Consider the following 16,072-nt stretch of genomic DNA (forward strand, 5'->3'; position numbering starts at 1 on the left):
TCAAGCAATTTGATAGTCTAGCAACTATAGGTTCTCAGTTGCAACAGAAATGTTCTTGGGAAAACTTGTTTGTAAGTAGATGAAATACGAGTAGGCGCAATTCGTAGTGGAAACAGTACATATTCCATCTGTTCAAAGAACAATCTATCCATCAGAAAGGACAACATAATTCATACTTCCTCCGTCCCATATTAGTTGTTGTCCAAACAGGTGTATTTTAGTACTAAAATACGTCTAGATACATCTATCTCGGCGACAACTAATATGAGAAGGAGGGAATACTTAATTCCTATATTTATTGGAGAAAGCAAAGGAAACCCGTATACTTCCACACAAGCATTGAGGTGATCAAGCTAAGGGTAGCATAGAGTGGTATGCTATCTTCATGTGATCTTTCATGAATCACAGTACCAGTTCTCGGTAAAGACTTCTCACACTCCTCTGGGGCCAGATCTGACATCGAGCCTGGAGAAAGCGGAAAGTGTTGCTCCTGGATTTGGCGAGAACCCAAGCCCATGAAGATCAGCACTTCGCGAAGATCTGTGGTCTACTCTATGTTGTCGAAACTTACAATCCACCCATGAGTGAAGGATTCGACCTGGCGAGGTGGCCAGTCGAGTTGGCGACAAGGGTGACGCCGCCAAAGATGAAGATTTGCCCGGGTGGAACGATCAAGTCGGCGCCGACCTGCGCCGTGATCTTGCATCACATCGGACCACGGTGATTACCTAGCAGAACATGTATGGGCCACCACTGTCGGGATAAATCCGGCATATCCCTCGACAGGGTATCCTAAGCTAGATGTCTTGGTGCGATGGTAACAGAGATTGATACGGAGTTTACCTAGGTCTAGGCTCTCTAGTGAGATAAAAACCCTGTTCAAGAATTCGTTCAATTAATCAGTTAACTTGCCTATTAATCCTTACTCGTATCATCCGATTAACGGATTAACTAGCCGATTAGCCTATTAATTCCCTACTCGCTAGTCAACCGAGCAACTATGAGTTAACGTTCCCCTTAGCAATGAATAAAATCCTATGTCATGCTTGTGCTTTGTTGCTTTGGAGTGTATCGAGAGTACAAAGTACCAAAATATCTATGATATCTTTCTACGAGCTTGACCCCTCGGTTTATATAGCACAATCGGGGTCCTAGGGTACACAGATTCTAGTCAATTACGTATAAGGAGGTAGATTCTTTCATGAATCCGGTATCTTATCATGTACGTCAAATCTTCCGGAATATTCTTTGTATACGTCATGGGTTGCCCGATGCGGCCCAAGACAAAACCGACAAGGGGTCCTCAGCCCGACCCATCAGGACAAGAGTCGATATGATGAGAGGCCCCTTAGCCAGGACACTGTCAGTACGTACAAGTAGATCATACGAAAGTTGAATGCACCAGAGTGAAGACTTCAGACTGCCAATAAATACCTGAAGTTTAATGGATGGTTATGGCGATGAGGATGGTAAGGCTTTCTACCCACCATTCAAACTTTGAAGTACGATAACCTTTGATCTATCAAATCCATCCATGCAAATGCAAATTATATCATTTTGTCTTAAAGGTGTTGTTAGGCTAGTGATTAGGATTTCACCTAGTGGATGTTAAACATTAACACTCATTGAATGTGGTGAAAACTATTAATCACGTATTTGCTGGTTGGGTCTATATAGCCATATCAAACTAAGAGTTTCCGAATGTGTCCCTCTTGCAATCTTTGCACTATCAATACTTCTTCAATAACTTGTGTGCCAGCCTCTGTCCACGAGAAGTTCTAGGTCCACAAATTTGAAGCTCAACTTTTGGCTCCTCGAGCCATTCAAAGACATCGACTCTTTTTTTTAGCAGGGACAAAGACATCGACGTTGTTGACGCATGATCCTCTAAAGGATTTTCAAGCCTTGGTGTCAGTGGCGGAGGTAGAGGATGGACAGGGTGGGCCACGGCCCACCCTGGGAATTTTTGCAATAGCTTTATATCATTGAAAAAAAAGTTTGAAATATTATAAAAAAATAATTTCAATCAACAATCCTAATATTGGCCCATCCTGACCCATTAGGCTAGATCCTCTACTGCTTGGTGTCTCAAGATCTTCATAGTCAAGAACTCCTCACTATTTATGTTAGGATCATTTGTACTTGTTCGGTTCTTTGGCGACATTTATGGCAACATGACGAGACTCACTTATCAATAAATGGAATGTCGTCAACCCCAATCTCTGATGTCACTGTAAACCAACATAGTCACAACATTAATATGCTAAGAGCATCTCTAGCAGACCCCGTATTAGTGGTCAAACCGTAATTCTTTTGTGTTTTACAGTTTTGATAGTAAAAAAGTGTGCAGAACAGAAACCGTAAAAACGGTCCAACCCGTAAATTTTTTAAGGGGCACGGTAAAGCCACACCCGAAACCCTTATTTTTGAAGGTTGGAAGGCCGATTCTAGAGATGGCTGTATAGATGTCAAACCTCGTCGGAGCAAACATGCCGCCGCGGAGTTTGTCGGGATCCGTCCTAAACTTGTCGGAATTCATCACCGCACGCCGGAAAAGGCCGATGTACGCCGCAATCGATCCCGCCAGTTTGAATTGGACGAGCTCAACCTCGCCATGGCCTCCCACGACCTCAGCCTGGCCATCGGAATCCTCCCAGCACAGCAGACAAAGGGGCACGGCTCGGCCGGTGCGACTGGCAAAAGAGCAAGTCGGTGACGACGGAGGCGGCGGGGCATGGCCGGCGGGCGACAAAGCATGGCTCGCGAGGCTGTTGGAAATATGCCCTAGAGGCAATGATAAATTAGTTATTATTATATTTCTTTGTTCATGTAATTGTTTATTATCCATGCTATAATTGTACTGATTGGAAACTCAAATACATGTGTGAATACATAGACAAAACACTGTCCCTAGTAAGCCTCTAGTTGACTAGCTCGTTGATCAAAGACGGTCAAGGTTTCCTGACCATAGACAAGTGTTGTCACTTGATAACAGGATCACATCATTAGGAGAATCATGTGATGGACTAGACCCAAACTATGAACATAGCATATTGATCGTGTCATTTTATTGCTATTGTTTTCTGCGTGTCAAGTATTTATTCCTATGACCATGAGATCATGTAACTCACTAGCACCGGAGGAATTCCTTGTGTGCATCAAACGTCGCAACGTAACTGGGTGACTATAAAGGTGCTCTACAGGTATTTCCAAAGCTGTCCATTGAGTTAGTATGGATCAAGACTGGGATTTGTCACTCCGTGTGACGGAGAGGTATCTCGGGGCCCACTCGGTAATACAACATCACACACAAGCCTTGCAAACAATGTGACTAAGTGTAAGTCACGGGATCTTGTATTACGGAACGAGTAAAGAGACTTGCCGGTAACGAGATTGAAATAGGTATGCGGATACCGATGATCGAATCTCGGGCAAGTAACATACCGAAGGACAAAGGGAATGACATACGTGATTATATGAATCCTTGACACTCCGGTTCAACCGATAAGATCTTCAGAGAATATGTAGGATCCAATATGGGCATCCAGGTCCCGCTATTGGATATTCACCGAGGAGTGCCTCGGGGCATGTCTACATATTTCTCGAACCCGCAGGGTCTGCACACTTAAGGTTCAGCGATGTTTTAGTATAGTTGAGTTATATGCATGGTTACCGAATGTTGTTCGGAGTCCCGGATGAGATCACGGACGTCACGAGGGTTTCCGGAATGGTCCGAAAACAAAGATTGATATATAGGATGGTTTCATTTGGTCACCGGAAAGTTTTGGGTAATTCCGGCAGTGTACCGAAAATGACGAATGGGTTCCGAGACTTCACCGGGAGGGGCCCACCCACCTGGGAGTGAGACCAAGGTCCTAGGGTGGCGCCACAAGTCCTTAGTGGGATTGTGGAGTCAGCCCAAGGATCCCATGGCGCCACATAAGAAAATACCAAAAAGAAAAGAAAAGGAAAAGGGAAAGAGATAGGTGGGAAGGAAGGGGAGGACTCCTCCTTCCCAAACCAAATTGGAGGAGGAGTCCTCCTCCTCCTAGCGCCGGCGCACTCTTGAGGGCCTTGTCCCTCAAGGCTAGCCTCTCCCCCTCCCTCCTATATATAGTGGAGGTTTACGGCTTTTTGAGACACAACTTTGCCACGTGCAACTCAAACCTATACCATGTAGTTTTACCTCTAGATCGATTTCTGCGGAGCTCGGGAGGAGCCATGCAGGAGTAGATCATCACCACCACTGGAGCGTCGTCACGCTGCCGGAGAACTCATCTACTTCTCCGTCTTTCTTGCTGGATCAAGAAGGCCGAGATCATCGTCGAGCTGTACGTGTGCTGAACGCGGAGGTGTCGTCGGTTCGGTGCTAGATCAGAACGGATCGTGGGACGGATCGCGGGACTGTTCGTGGGACGGTTCGAGGGACGTGAATGTTGGGGAACGTCGCATGGGAAACAAAAAATTTCCTACGCGCACGAAGACCTATCATGGTGATGTCCATCTACGAGAGGGGATGAGTGATCTACGTACCCTTGTAGACCGTACAGCAGAAGCGTTAGAGAACGCGGTTGATGTAGTGGAACGTCCTCACGTCCCTCGATCCGCCCCGCGAACAATTCCGCGATCAGTCCCACGATCTAGTGCCGAACGGACGGCACCTCCGCGTTCAGCACACGTACAGCTCGACGATGATCTCGGCCTTCTTGATCCAGCAAGAGAGACGGAGAGGTAGAAGAGTTCTCCGGCAGCGTGACGGCGCTCCATAGGTTGGTGATGACCTTATCTCAGCAGGGCTCCGCCCGAGCTCCGCAGAAACGCGATCTAGAGGAAAAACCGTGGAGGTATGTGGTCGGGCTGCCGTGGAAAAGTCGTCTCAAATCAGCCCTAAAACCTCCGTATATATAGGTGGGAGGGAGGGGGCCTTGCGTTGGGGTCCAAGGACCCTCAAGGGGGTCGGCCGAGCCAAGGGGGAGGACTCTCCCCCCCAAACCGAGTTGGACTAGGTTTGGTGGGAGGGAGTCCTCCTCCCTTCCCACCTCCTCCCTTTTTTTTTTCTTTTCCTCTTGATTTTTCTTCTCTTGGCGCATAAAGCACTTGTGGGCTGTCCCACCAGCCCACTAAGGGCTGGTGTGTCTCCCCAAAGGCCTATGGGCTTCCCCGGGGTGGGTTGCCCCCCCCCCCCCGGTGAACTCCCGGAACCCATTCGTCATTCCCGGTACATTCCCAGTAACTCCGAAAACCTTCCGGTAATCAAATGAGGTCATCCTATATATCAATCTTCGTTTCCGGACCATTCCAGAAACCCTCGTGACGTCCGTGATCTCATCCGGGACTCCGAACAACATTCGGTAACCAACCATATAACTCAAATACGCATAAAACAACGTCGAACCTTAAGTGTGCAGACCCTGCGGGTTCGAGAACTATGTAGACATGACCCAAGAGACTCCTCGGTCAATATCCAATAGCGGGACCTGGATGCCCATATTGGATCCTACATATTCTACGAAGATCTTATCGTTTGAACCTCAGTGCCAAGGATTCGTATAATCCCGTATGTCATTCCCTTTGTCCTTTGGTATGTTACTTGCCCGAGATTCGATCGTCAGTATCCGCATACCTATTTCAATCTCGTTTACCGGCAAGTCTCTTTACTCGTTGCGTAATACAAGATCCCGCAACTTACACTAAGTTACATTGCTTGCAAGGCTTGTGTGTGATGTTGTATTACCGAGTGGGCCCCGAGATACCTCTCCGTCACACGGAGTGACAAATCCCAGTCTTGATCCATACTAACTCAACTAACACCTTCGGAGATACCTGTAGAGCATCTTTATAGTCACCCAGTTACGTTGCGACGTTTGATACACACAAAGCATTCCTCCGGTGTCAGTGAGTTATATGATCTCATGGTCATAGGAATAAATACTTGACACGCAGAAAACAATAGCAACAAAATGACACGATCAACATGCTACGTCTATTAGTTTGGGTCTAGTCCATCACGTGATTCTCCCAATGACGTGATCCAGTTATCAAGCAACAACACCTTGTTCATAATCAGAAGACACTGACTATCATCGATCAACTGGCTAGCCAACTAGAGGCATGCTAGGGACGGTGTTTTGTCTATGTATCCACACATGTAAATTAGTCTTCATTCAATACAATTATAGCATGGATAATAAACTATTATCTTGATACAGGAATTATAATAATAACTATATATGTATTATTGCCTCTAGGGCATAATTCCAACAGTCTCCCACTTGCACTAGAGTCAATAATCTAGCCCTCACATCACCATGTGAATTACATTGTAATAAATCTAACACCCATACAGTTCTGGTGTCGATCATGTTTTGGTCGTGGAAGAGGTTTAGTCAGCGGGTCTGCTACATTCAGATCCGTGTGCACTTTGCATATATTTACGTCCTCTTCCTCGACGTAGTCGCGGATGAGGTTGAAGCGTCGTTTGATGTGTCTGGTCTTCTTGTGAAACCGTGGTTCCTTTGCTAAGGCAATGGCACCAATGTTGTAACAGAACAAGGTTATTGGATTCAGTGCGCTTGGCACCACTCCAAGATCCGTCATGAACTGCTTCATCCAGACACCCTCCTTAGCCGCCTCTGAGGCAGCCATGTACTCTGCTTCACATGTAGAATCTGCTACGACGCTTTGCTTGGAACTGCACCAGCTTACTGCACCCCCATTAAGAATAAATACGTATCCGGTTTGCGACTTAGAGTCGTCCGGATCTGTGTCAAAGCTTGCATCGACGTAACCTTTTACGGCGAGCTCTTCATCACCTCCATACACGAGAAACATCTCCTTAGTCCTTTTCAGGTACTTCAGGATATTCTTGACTGATGTCCAGTGATCCACTCATGGATTACTCTGGAACCTTCCTGCCATACTTATGGCCAGGCTAACATCCGGTCTAGTGCACAACATTGCATACATGATAGAACCTATGGCTGAAGCATAGGGGACGGAGCGCATATGCTCTCTATCTTCATCAGTTGCTGGGCACTGAGTCTTACTCAATCTCGTACCTTGTAAAACTGGCAAGAACCCTTTCTTGGACTGTTCCATTTTGAACCTCTTCAAAACTTTATCAAGGTATGTGCTTTGTGAAAGTCCTATCAGGCGTTTTGATCTATCCCTATAGATCTTAATGCCTAGAATGTAAGCAGCTTCTCCTAGGTCCTTCATAGAGAAACTTTTATTCAAGTAACCTTTTATGCTCTCCAAAAGCTCTACGTTGTTTCCAATCAGCAATATTTCATCCACATATAATATTAGAAACGCCACAGAGCTCCCACTCACTTTCTTGTAAATACAAGATTCTCCAACCACTTGTATAAACCCAAATGCTTTGAACACCTCATCAAAGCGTTTGTTCCAACTCCGAGATGCTTGCACCAGTCCATAAATGGATCGCTGGAGCTTGCACACTTTATTAGCATTCTTAGGATCGACAAAACCTTCGGGTTGCATCATATACAATTCTTCCTTAAGGAAACCGTTAAGGAACGCCGTTTTGACATCCATCTGCCAGAATTCATAATCGAAAAATGCAGCTATTGCTAACATTATTCTGACGGACTTAAGCATCGCTACGGGTGAGAAAGTCTCATCGTAGTCAACTCCTGGAACTTGTGAAAAACCCTTTGCCACAAGTCGAGCTTTATAAACGGTCACATTACCGTCAGCGTCCGTCTTCTTCTTAAAGATCCATTTATTCTGAATAGCCTTGCGGCCCTCAGGTAGTATCTCCAAAGTCCACACTTTGTTCTCATACATGGATCCTATCTCGGATTTCATGGCTTCTAGCCATTTGTTGGAATCTGGGCCCACCATTGCTTCTTCATAACTTGCAGGTTCATTGTTGTCTAACAACATGATTGATAAGACGGGATTACCGTACCACTCTGGAGCAGCACGTGATCTCGTCGACCTGCGTGGTTCAACAGAAACTTGAACTGGAGTTTCATGATCATCATCATTAACTTCCTCCTCAACCGGCGTCGCAATGACAGAGGTTTCCCCTTGCCCTGCGCCACCATCCAGAGGGATGAGAGGTTCGACAACCTCGTCAAGTTCTATCTTCCTCCCACTCAATTCTCTCGAGAGAAACTCCTTCTCGAGAAAAGCTCCGTTCTTAGCAACAAACACTTTGCCCTCAGATTTGAGATAGAAGGTGTACCCAACTGTCTCCTTTGGGTAACCTATGAAGACGCATTTTTCCGCTTTGGGTTCCAGCTTTTCAGGCTGAAGGTTTTTGACATAAGCATCACATCCCCAAACTTTGAGAAACGACAATTTTGGCCTCTTGCCATACCACAGTTCGTATGGTGTCGTCTCAACGGATTTTGATGGTGCCCTATTTAAAGTGAATGCAGCTGTTTCTAATGCATAACCCCAAAATGATAACGGCAAATCAGTAAGAGACATCATAGATCGCACCATCTCTAACAAAGTACGATTACGACGTTCGGACACACCATTACGCTGTGGTGTTCCAGGCGGTGTTAACTGTGAAACAATTCCACATTGTTTTAAGTGAGCACCAAACTCGAAACTCAGATATTCACCCCCACGATCAGACCGTAGGAACTTGATCTTCTTGTTACGATGATTTTCCACTTCACTCTGAAATTGCTTGAACTTTTCAAATGTTTCAGACTTGTGCTTCATCAAGTAGACATAACCATATCTACTTAAATCGTCAGTGAAGGTGAGAAAATAACGATATCCGCCGCGTGCCTCTACGCTCATTGGACCACACACATCGGTATGTATGATTTCCAACAAGTCACTTGCACGCTCCATTGTTCCGGAGAACGGAGTCTTAGTCATCTTTCCCATGAGGCATGGTTCGCACGTGTCAAGTGAATCAAAGTCAAGTGACTCCAAAAGTCCATCAGCATGGAGTTTCTTCATGCGCTTTACACCAATATGACCCAAGCGGCAGTGCCACAAAAATATGGCGCTATCATTGTTTACTCTAACTCTTTTGGTCTCAATGTTATGTATATGTGTATCGCTATCAAGATTCAATATGAACAATCCTCTCACATTCGGTGCATGACCATAAAAGATGTTACTCATAGAAATAGAACAACCATTATTCTCAGACTTAAAAGAGTAATCGTCTCGCAATAAACAAGATCCAGATATAATGTTCATGCTCAACGCAGGCACTAAATAACAACGATTTAACTTCATCACTAATCCCGATGGTAGCTGAAGTGACACTGTGCCGACGGCGATTGCATCAACCTTGGAACCATTTCCTACGCGCATCGTCACTTCGTCTTTCGCCAGCCTTCGTCTATTCCGCAGTTCCTGCTTCGAGTTGCAAATGTGAGCAACAGAACCGGTATCGAATACCCAGGCACTACTACGAGAGCCGGTTAAGTACACATCAATAACATGTATATCAAATATACCTGATTTTTCTTTGCCCGCCTTCTTATCTGCCAGATACTTGGGGCAATTGCGCTTCCAGTGACCCATACCCTTGCAATAGAAACACTCCGTTTCAGGCTTAGGTCCAGCTTTGGGTTTCTTCGGCGGATTGGCAACAGGCTTGCCGCTCTTCTTCGAATTGCCCTTCTTGCCTTTGCCGTTTCTCTTGAAACTAGTGGTCTTATTCACCATCAACACTTGATGCTCTTTACGGAGTTCAGACTCTGCGACTTTCAACATCGCAAACAACTCGCCGGGAGACTTGTTCATCCCTTGCATGTTGTAGTTCAACACAAAGCCTTTGTAGCTTGGCGGCAGTGATTGAAGGATTCTGTCAGTGATAGCTTCTTGTGGCAGTTCAATCCCCAGTTCAGCTAGACGGTTTGAGTGCCCAGACATTTTGAGCACATGTTCACTGACAGATGAGTTTTCCTCCATCTTGCAAGCATAGAATTTATCGGAGGTCTCATACCTCTCGATCCGGGCGTTCTTCTGAAAGATAAACTCCAACTCCTGGAACATCTCAAATGCTCCATGACGCTCAAAGCGACGTTGAAGTCCCGGTTCTAAGCCATACAAGACTGCACATTGAATTATTGAGTAGTCCTCCTTACGTGCTAACCAAGCGTTCTTAACATCCTGATCAGCCGTAGCGGGTGGTTCATCTCCTAGCGCAGCATTAAGGACATAATCCTTCTTCCCAACTTGTAAGATTAGCTTAAGATTACGAGCCCAGTCTACAAAGTTGCTTGCATCATCTTTCAACTTAGCTTTCTCTAGGAACGTATTAAAATTCAGGATGACTGTCGCGTGAGCCATGATCTACAACACAAATATATTCAAAGTGGACTTAGACTATGTTCAAGATAATTAGAGTTCAACTTAATCAAATTATATGCTAAACTCCCACTCAAAAAGTACATCTCTCTAGTTATTTGAGTGGTTCATGATCCACTTACACTATCCCAAGTCCGATCATCACGTGAGTTGGGTATAGTTTCAGTGGTAAGCATCCCTATGCTAATCATATCAACTATATGATTCACGATCGACCTTTCGGTCTCATGTGTTCCGAGGCCATGTCTGCACATGCTAGGCTCGCCAAGCTTAACCCGAGTGTTCCGCGTGCGCAACTGTTTTGCACCCATTGTATGTGAACGTTGAGTCTATCACACCCGATCATCACGTGGTGTCTCGAAACGACGAACTGTAGCAACGGTGCACAGTCGGGGAGAACACAATTTCGTCTTGAAATTTAAGTGAGAGATCACCTCATAATGCTACCGTCGTTCTAAGCAAAATAAGGTGCATAAAAGGATTAACATCACATGCAATTCATAAGTGACATGATATGGCCATCATCACGTGCTTCTTGATCTCCATCACCAAAGCACCGGCACGATCTTCTTGTCACCGGCGCCACACCATGATCATCCATCAACGTGTTGCCATCGGGGTTGTCGTGCTACTTATGCTATTACTACCAAAGCTACATCCTAGCAAAATAGTAAACGCATCTGCAAGCACAAACGTTAGTATAAAGACAACCCTATGGCTCCTGCCGGTTGTCGTACCATCGACATGCAAGTCGATATTTCTATTACAACATGATCATCTCATACATCCAATATATCACATCACATCGTTGGACATATCACATCACAATCATACCCTGCAAAAACAAGTTAGACGTCCTCTAATTTTGTTGTTGCATGTTTTACGTGGTGACCAAGGGTATCTAGTAGGATCGCATCTTACTTACGCAAACACCACAACGGAGATATATGAGTTGCTATTTAACCTCATCCAAGGACCTCCTCGGTCAAATCCGATTCAACTAAAGTTGGAGAAACCGTCACTTGCCAGTCATCTTTGAGCAAAGGGGGTTACTCGTAACGATGAAACCAGTCTCTCGTAAGCATACGAGTAATGTCGGTCCAAGCCGCTTCAATCCAACAATACCGCGGAATCAAGAAAAGACTAAGGAGGGCAGCAAAAGGCACATCACCGCCCACAAAAACTTTTGTGTTCTACTCGAGAAGACATCTACGCATGAACCTAGCTCATGATGCCACTGTTGGGGAACGTCGCATGGGAAACAAAAAATTTCCTACGCGCACGAAGACCTATCATGGTGATGTCCATCTACGAGAGGGGATGAGTGATCTACGTACCCTTGTAGACCGTACAGCAGAAGCGTTAGAGAACGCGGTTGATGTAGTGGAACGTCCTCACGTCCCTCGATCCGCCCCGCGAACAATCCCGCGATCAGTCCCACGATCTAGTACCGAACGGACGGCACCTCCGCGTTCAGCACACGTACAGCTCGACGATGATCTCGGCCTTCTTGATCCAGCAAGAGAGGCGGAGAGGTAGAAGAGTTCTCCGGCAGCGTGACGGCGCTCCGGAGGTTGGTGATGACCTTGTCTCAGCAGGGCTCCGCCCGAGCTCCGCAGAAACGCGATCTAGAGGAAAAACCGTGGAGGTATGTGGTCGGGCTGCCGTGGAAAAGTCGTCTCAAATCAGCCCTAAAACCTCCGTATATATAGGTGGGAGGGAGGGGGCCTTGCCTTGGGGTCCAAGGACCCTCAAGGGGGTCGGCCGAGCCAAGGGGGAGGACTCTCCCCCCCAAACCGAGTTGGACTAGGTTTGGTGGGAGGGAGTCCTCCTCCCTTCCCACCTCCTCCTTTTTTCTTTTCTTTTCCTCTTGATTTTTATTCTCTTGGCACATAAAGCACTTGTGGGCTGTCCCACCAGCCCACTAAGGGCTGGTGTGTCTCCCCAAAGGCCTATGGGCTTCCCCGGGGTGGGTTGCCCCCCCCCCCGGTGAACTCCCGGAACCCATTCGTCATTCCCGGTACATTCCCGGTAACTCCGAAAACCTTCCGGTAATCAAATGAGGTCATCCTATATATCAATCTTCGTTTCCGGACCATTCCGGAAACCCTCGTGACGTCTGTGATCTCATCCGGGACTCCGAACAACATTCGGTAACCAACCATATAACTCAAATACGCATAAAACAACGTCGAACCTTAAGTGTGCAGACCCTGCGGGTTCGAGAACTATGTAGACATGACCCGAGAGACTCCTCGGTCAATATCCAATAGCAGGACCTGGATGCCCATATTAGATCCTACATATTCTACGAAGATCTTATCGTTTGAACCTCAGTGCCAAGGATTCGTATAATCCCGTATGTCATTCCCTTTGTCCTTCGGTATGTTACTTGCCCGAGATTCGATCGTCAGTATCCGCATACCTATTTCAATCTCGTTTACCGGCAAGTCTCTGTACTCGTTGCGTAATACAAGATCCCGCAACTTACACTAAGTTACATTGCTTGCAAGGCTTGTGTGTGATGTTGTATTACCGAGTGGGCCCCGAGATACCTCTCCGTCACACGGAGTGACAAATCCCAGTGTTGATCCATACTAACTCAACTAACACCTTCGGAGATACCTGTAGAGCATCTTTATAGTCACCCAGTTACGTTGCGACGTTTGATACACACAAAGCATTCCTCCGGTGTCTGTGAGTTATATGATCTCATGGTCATAGGAATAAATACTTGACACGCAGAAAACAATAGCAACAAAATGACACGATCAACATGCTACGTCTATTAGTTTGGGTCTAGTCCATCACGTGATTCTCCCAATGACGTGATCCAGTTATCAAGCAACAACACCTTGTTCATAATCAGAAGACACTGACTATCATCAATCAACTGGCTAGCCAACTAGAGGCATGCTAGGGACGGTGTTTTGTCTATGTATCCACACATGTAAATGAGTCTTCATTCAATACAATTATAGCATGGATAATAAACTATTATCTTGATACAGGAATTATAATAATAACTATATATGTATTATTGCCTCTAGGGCATAATTCCAACAGTGAAGACGTTCCACTACATCAACCACACATCTTAACGCTTCCTGCTGTGCGATCTACAAGGGTACGTAGATCCAAATCTCCTCTCGTAGAGACCATGATAGGTCTTCGTGTGCGTAGGAAATTTTTTGTTTCCCATGCAACGTTCCCCAATAGTGGCATCATGAGCTAGGTTCATGCGTAGATGTTATCTCGAGTAGAACACAAAAGGTTTTGTGGACGGTGATATTCGATTTGCTGCCCTCCTTAGTCTTTTCTCGATTCAGCAGTATTGTTGGATTGAAGCGGCCCGGACCGACATAACTCGTACGCTTAAGAGAGATTGGTTTCATCGATTGACATGCAACCTCGTTGCATAAGGATGACTGGCGGGTGCCTATTTCTTCAACTTTAGTTGAATTGGTTTTGACCGAGGGGGTCCTTGGAGAGGTTAAATAGCAATTTGCACATCTCTGTTGTGGTTTTTGCATAAGTAAGATGCGATCATACTAGATACCCATAGCAGCCACGTAAAACATGCAACAACAAATTAGAGGACGTCTAACTTGTTTTTGCACGGTATGCTTGTGATATGATATGGCCAATGACGTGATGTGATATATTGGATGTATGAGATGATCATGTTGTAATAGTTAATATCGACTTGCACGTCGATGCTACGGCAACCGGCAGGAGCCATAGGGTTGTCTTTAAACTAACGTTTGTGTTTGCAGATGCGTTTACTATATTGCTAGGTCGTAGCTTTAGTAGTAATAGCATAGATAGCACGACAACCTCGATGGTGACACGTTGATGGAGATCATGGTGTGGCACCGGTGACAAGAAGATCATGCCGGTGCTTTGGTGATGGAGATCAAGAAGCACATGATGATGGCCATATCATGTCACTTATGAATTGCATGTGATGTTAATCCTTTTATGAACCTTATTTTGCTTAGAACAACGGTAGCATTATAAGGTGATCTCTCACTAAAATTTCAAGATGAAATTGTGTTCTCCCCGACTGTGCACCGTTGCGACAGTTCGTCGTTTCGAGACACCACGTGATGATCGGGTGTGATAGACTCAACGTTCACATACAACGGGTGCAAAACAGTTGCACACGCGGAACACTCGGGTTAAACTTGACGAGCCTAGCATGTGCAGACATGGCCTCGAAACACATGAGACCGAAAGGTCGAGCATGAATCGTATAGTTGATACAATTAGCATAGAGATGCTTACTGATGACCCACAAGTATAGGGGATCAATCGTAGTCCTTTCGATAAGTAAGAGTGTCGAACCCAACGAGGAGCAGAAGGCTCTGATAAACGGATTTCAGCTAGGTAATAATTGCAAGCACTGAAAGTAGCGGTAACAAGTGATTGTGTAGCAAAGTGAAACGTAGCAAGCAAAGAGTAACAAGTAACAAGTAGTAGCAACGGTGCAGCAAGTGGACCAATCCATTTTGTAGCAAGGGACAAGCCTGAACAAAGTATTATAGGAGGAAAAACGCTCGCGAGGACACACGGGAATTTCTGTCATGCTAGTTTCATCATGTTCGTATGATTCGCGTTCGTTACTTTGATAGTTTGATATGTGGGTGGACCGGCGCTTGGGTACTGCCCTTACTTGGAAAAACATCCCACTTATGATTAACCTCTCTCGCAAGCATCCGCAACTACAAAAGAAGAATTAAGACAAAGTTTAACCATAGCATTAAACTAGTGGATCCTAATCAGCCCCTCACGAAGCAACGCATAGACTGGGGTTTAAGCTTCTGTCACTCCAGCAACCCATCATCTACTTACTACTTCCCAATGCCTTCCTCTAGGACCAAATATGGTGAAGCGTTATGTAGTTGACGTTCACATAACACCACTAGAGGAAAAACAACATACAACATATCAAAATACCGAAGGAATATCAAATTCACATGACTATTATCAGCATGACTTATCCCATGTCCTCAGGAACAAAAGTAACTACTCACAAGACATAATCATAATCATGACCAGAGGTGTAATGAATAGCATCAAGGATCTGTACATAAACTCTTCCACCAAATAATCCAACTAGCATCAACTACAAAGAGTAATAAACACTACTAGCAACCTTACAAGTACCAATCGGAGTTGCGAGATGAAGATTGGTTAAAAGAGATGAACTAGGGATTGGGGAGGAGATGGTGCTGATGAAGATGTTGATGAAGATGCCTCCCCTCCGACGAGAGGAGTGTTGGTGATGACGATGGCGACGATTTCCCCCTCCGGGAGGGAAGTTTCCCCGGCAGGATCGTCCTGCCGGAGCTCTAGATTGGATCTGCTCAAGTTCCGCCTCGTGGCGGCGGCGAAACCACGAAAAAGCTCCCTATTGTTTTTTCCATACCAGGACGCTTCATATAGCAAAAGAGGGGGGCTAGTGGGCCTTCAGGTAGCCCACAAGCTTGCCCACCGCCACCAGGCAGGTGGTGGCGGAGTGGGGGCTTGTGGGGCCCTGGTGGCCCCCCTCCGGTTGTTCTTTCGCCCAGTATTTTTAATATATTCCAGAAAAAATCCACGCAAATTTTCAGGGTATTTGGAGATGTGCAGAATAGTGGACTAGGATTTGCTCCTTTTCCAGTCCAGAATTCCAGCTGCCTGAATTCTCCCTCTTCAAATAAACCTTGCAAAATAAGAGAGAAAAGGCATAAATATGGTACCACAAGTAATATAG

This window comes from Hordeum vulgare, chromosome 4H, assembly GCF_904849725.1.
Source record: "Hordeum vulgare subsp. vulgare chromosome 4H, MorexV3_pseudomolecules_assembly, whole genome shotgun sequence".
Classification (NCBI taxonomy): domain Eukaryota; kingdom Viridiplantae; phylum Streptophyta; class Magnoliopsida; order Poales; family Poaceae; genus Hordeum; species Hordeum vulgare.